Below are 5,550 nucleotides of genomic sequence, written 5' to 3'. Positions count from 1 at the left end.
CTACTGTCCTGGTTTCGGCAGGGATAGAGTTAATTTCCTTCCTAGTAGCTGGTACAGTGTTTTGGATTTAGGATGGGAACAATGTTGATAACACACTGATGTTTTAGTTGTTGCTAAGCAGTGCTTACACTAGTCAAGGACTTTTCAGCTTCCCATGCTCTACCGACTGAGAAGGCTGGAGGTGCACAAGAAGCTGGGAGGGGGCACAGCCAGGACAGCTGACCCCAACTGGCCAAAGGGACATTCCATACCATGGGACGTCATGCTCAGCATATAAAGCTGGGGGAAGAAGAAGGAAGGGGGGGACGTTTGGAGTGATGACGTTTGTCTTCCCAAGTAACTGTTACGCGTGATGGAGCCCTGCTTTCCTGGGGATGGCTGAACACCTGCCTGCCGATGGGAAGGAGTGAATGAATTCCTTGTTTTGCTTTGCTTGCGTGCGCGGCTTTTGCTTTACCTATTAAACTGTCTTCATCTCAACCCACGAGTTTTTCTCACTTTTACCCTTCTGATTTTCTCCCCCATCCCACCGGGGGGGGAGTGAGCGAGCGGCTGCGTGGTGCTTAGTTGCCGACTGAGATTAAACCACGACAACAACTATTTCTGCATCCACCTTCCTGTGTAAAATGGTGCTAGTTCTCACTTGTTTTTCCGGAATGGAAAACATAAATAAGAGTGTTTCTGCTTGATGGTGGAAGGGGACTTTCAAAGAAGTGGAAGATGCCATCCTTTCCTTAGTATCTGTATGAACGTTCATCATTAGCGGCTAAGTATCTTTCGCATGGAATCAAAAGGTATTGCAAAGTCTTTCATGGACTTCACAGCAACTGTAGGCCCCCTTTCTCTCTGAACAAAATCTCTAGAAGATTTAAAACTCTTTTCAACATCTTTCTTGTACCTCCCTGCACTGTGCAATTTAACTTGCTGTCAGCTACACTGTATTGACATTTGCTGATGACAGCCCGAGTTCACCATCTAGTGTAACTTAATATGCTGCGTGTCCGCATATTATATATGTATATATTATATATATATTATAGAATGCCTGAAAGGTTATGTCCAATTTTTACTTGAATATTCAAAACATACATTCAAAATCCATTTAGAAAAGTGTAGGAATGTACTATATTTCAGTGAAACAACAAAATAAAATCCAATCTAAGGAGAGAACGCAATGATAAAAATGTTTTCCAGATAAAAGCTTATTAAAAGTGCAACAAGCACACTTACAGGTCAGTAGAATTAAGAGTGTACACAGTATTGTCTAAACATAGTCAGTGCTTTAGTTATTTAACTTATTGAAGTGCCATTCCTATACAAAGTGCAGGTCCCTGCAGAGTTTGTATGCTTTATGGTTTTTATTATAAAATCAACTTCAAACAACATGACTGTCTTCTAGCTATTAGTCACGTGGTATGATCATACTGTGAGAAGATCCTAACACTAGGCTTAATACTAAGGTTTCAGGTGATACCTTAACAGAGAGTTGGCAGAGCAAAGAAAGACCTCTCAGAAGGCACTGACGAGCAGCAGAGCCCATCTTAAAGTGGGATGAATTGTGTAGTTCGGAACACTGAAGGGAAAAGCGATGCAAGAGTTCCTCTGTTTTGGCAGGAGAAGGCCCATTCGACTAGTTTGGCTACAGGTAGAGCTGAAACCTAAGTCCTTCCTTCAGATATCGTGTGCCTATGTGGTCTTTCACACCAACCTGTATTATCTCCATCTGTATTTTAGATCAACTAAACAAATTAACTGCAATCCAAATCCTCTGTGCTCCAATTAAACAGGCTTTAATCTCAGATTATGAGTAAATCCAACTGCACATTTCACTAGATTAAAAACTGGCCTATGCATAAATTTTGCTGACAGGTCTGTGCTCCAGGCTGATTCCAGCCACCTCCAAAAATACAGTACTCGAAGTGGGCCTTACCACAGCAGCTTGAGCACCACATCTTTGGATGAGAACTGGCCTGTATTCCACTAGTTTGTAGTTTATGCAGTGCAAATGCAGATTTCTGAAGAAATCTGCATATACGTCCTGCACTAGGCAGCAACTTGAATAGGAGCTGCCCTCACATTTTGATGATAGGATCCAGGAAGACAGATGGGGTAGAAGTTTATTGTTTCCTATAAACAAAAAATTTATTTCTATATATTGCACATTTGACAGAATCATATTCCTTAGGGGGATCTATTCACGTATCTTTAACTCTAGAAAGGATTACAGTAATCATCTAGCCTACCCTTTTGCAGAAACCAGGTGGATTTATTATGCTCCTTTAATCAGTTTAAGTGTATTAATACCCACTCATCTTCTTCCAGATGCACTTAATCTAGAAATTCTTTGTGGCTGTTTCCTTCAAACATAACTTCTCTCTCTCATTCTGGCCCAGGAAATACTTGATCATAATGACAGTGACAGTAATTATTTGACATGCAAAAAACCCTTCATAATTTGTTAAGAGGCCAGGACACTGTAGCATGGAAAAAGAAAAAAAAAACCTTGAATTAGGGAAAACTGGGAAATGTATTTTAAGCTTTATCCAGAGAACACAATGCAGCACCACACAGGGATAACCAGCTTTGGTACCCCCAACCCAGTTAGGTAGCATTTGCAAGGCGCTTTCGCTCCAGCTAGTTGACTCTGTTGAAGAGCAGAATATTGGCCTAAGCTAGTATTATTTCAAACCTAAGGCAATGTCCATTAAGAACAACTAGAGGAAAAAAAAACAATGTATAATCTCTCATAAAAATATTTCAGACTACATTTCTCAGGGTATAAATAATTCTATACTAGCAAAAAACTAAGGTTTTAATCAAAAAGAAACAAGTTAGATTAGAATTCAAGCACTCACTTAATAAATTAATATGTTCTAGAACTTCAGGATGATATTAAATGTACAAATGAAAGTTTTAAAGTGTCTTTAGAAAAACACTCAAGTTACAAAATATAAATGGAAGCTTAAGTTTAAATTTCAATTTTAAATCTAGACTACAATTGAAGAGCAAGTTTACAATATAAAATTTAAACTCATTACTATAGCAGTACTGCAGAGTCTATGGAAGTGAAAAAAACATTTAGCGAAAGTTCCACTCTGAAGGCAAAGATGGTGGGTTGTACTTCTTACGGATGGTATTTCCACACGAAATGGTCTTGAAGGTAACAGTGTAATTTGCTTTGACTGTAACTGAGAAATAACATTTAAGCAAATACCGGGCTTTGTAGATGAACAGCATGAAAGTAAAAAATGCACTCAATACCAGAATGCACAAGCAAGCTTAAAATCCATTTGTACAAAGAAGAAATTAGAAAAATAATGCACTTACCATTATTGTTTTTCTTTACCTTACCGAATACATAGTATAGTTTATCCTTTGCTTTATCTGATAGCTCGTTATTTGCACTGCATTTGCCACATCTCAGCTCCTTTCCAAAGTTCAGTCATTACCTAGTATTGTAATAGGATACATCTTCACCTAGAAACATGTGCAATGTCTCATGTTACACTTCAGTTCATCTTCACTAGAAAAACAGGATGAGCTTATGTTTAATCAGTCTAGAATAGTCTAATAGGACAAGGCTTTACAAATACAAAATAACTGCTTTTATATAAAAGCTGCCTTTCCACAAATGCTTTTCTTAAAAACGTGAACTGACTCCAAGTAGACCAGAACAGAAATATTTACTATTATAGTAGCACAACTTCTCAAAGTTGTGTTTTAATAAAACTGAATTCTCTAATTAAGAAAAAGTGAATGATTTCCCCCCCCGAAATTACTCAGGATGACTATAAGTAGGTTAATCCAGTATCAGATGCTAAGAGTAGCAGCAACAAAATACAGGAAGTTCGTAATAAGGACAGGTTTCAGAAAGTTACTTTAGAAACTTTTATCTCTTTGTCAGAGATATGCAACCACTGAAAAGGAATTAGAAGTCAAAAAAAGTACGTAATCACACTGGAAAAAGGTTTTCCTTTTTCAGTGGAAATGTATTAAAGATGTAGTCCTCGCATTGGCTACTAAAAGTTCTCGGATTCCCACAGAGACCAATACTGACAAAGATCAGGCGATCAGAGCAAGGTGTAACCGCTCAAAGTATCACTCTATAGCCTGACTTTGCTTCTTTGTACACAGCAATGCAGAACGAACCGTAAGCATAAAAGAAATTCTATACTCTTGCCATAAAACTATTCAGGTACGCAGATACTACAGTAACTACAGAAGTTTCAGCTATTTATATTTTGCTAATTATAACTTGCTTTGATAAACTAGAACGGGAATTATATAGTTACGGGTTAAAATAGAAGGAGGAAGGCAGTTATGGGACAAAACGGAAGGTGGAATTCAGGCAGGGGGAAACAAAACCCTGAAACTGTAGCGCGCACAAAAGGAGGCAAAAAAAAGTGGTTTAGTTACTAATCTAAAACTTTATTTAGCAAATCCCAGCTCACTGTGATGCTAGTTTGAACGTAATACATTAGGTACTGCAGTACTGAACACAGCCTCTGATAACAATAACCAACTGCAATTCAAACAACTTTTTTTTCCCCTCACTGCTCTACACAATCTAGGTTTGGGTGTTACTTAGTATATATTAATTTCAAATTCAGTTTAAAGTCTCTGATTCCTTGCACAAGATAGATTAACTTTATTTTTAATTTATCAATAGATGAAGCACATGAAAAAATTCAAGCACTTAAACTTTGTTACTTAAATCTCCAGAAGCCAGATAAAGCCTATCTCACATGTACCCATTTAGCTGTATCTGTTGTAAAGTCTCTTCAAAATAACACCGTATGCAAGACTGACAGCTTTGATGGCAATAAATACTGGAAAAGACCATTCCTGAGATAGCACTATTAATCAAGCCACACTCGGCTATTTTGTCAAAAATACTAGTCATTGTCACCTGAAACCTTGCAATTAACACAATCAGCTAGCAGGCTCTGCTGATTGAGATGAATCTTTTAATGACAGCTTAGGTGATTATATTCAGTCTATATTTACAGATTGCTTAGGCTGCTTGATTGAAGAAATTACTGATGAAAAACTTGTAACTGAGGTTGGGATCATTTCCTTGGAACAAGAATGACACTGGGCAGAAAACAGCTGCAGCTCCCAGCTTCTACTCCTTCTACAGCAGTACCGCAGGCTCAGCCATCAACTGGCAGCAGGCTGCAAGTCTGCTCATGATGAGCGAGCCAAGAACCATTCACACTAGCTGTTAGGTGCTAAAACAGCACCACTGCATCAACTTTGAAAATGAAAGGCACACCCAACTAACTCCCACTGTATTTAAAGTCAAGTTATTTAGAATTTTTATCTCGCTTTATTGAAAGCAGCTAAGTTAGGGGATACTGTTCATAGCCACTGAAAATACTGTTTCCGAGATGTTGCAAATAGTAGAAAGCTTTTGCATTGGAAGTAGACAGTAAGGTCAACAGGAATGACCTGCAAATGCCCTTTATGTCCATTCACACCTAATTTTTGCCATAATGATAAATATATTGTAATAATGATAATTTCTTCTGTGATAATTTCTTCATGGGC

The sequence above is a fragment of the Aptenodytes patagonicus genome, chromosome 4, assembly GCF_965638725.1.
Source record: "Aptenodytes patagonicus chromosome 4, bAptPat1.pri.cur, whole genome shotgun sequence".
Taxonomy (NCBI): domain Eukaryota; kingdom Metazoa; phylum Chordata; class Aves; order Sphenisciformes; family Spheniscidae; genus Aptenodytes; species Aptenodytes patagonicus.
This window is presented reverse-complemented; position numbering follows the sequence as displayed.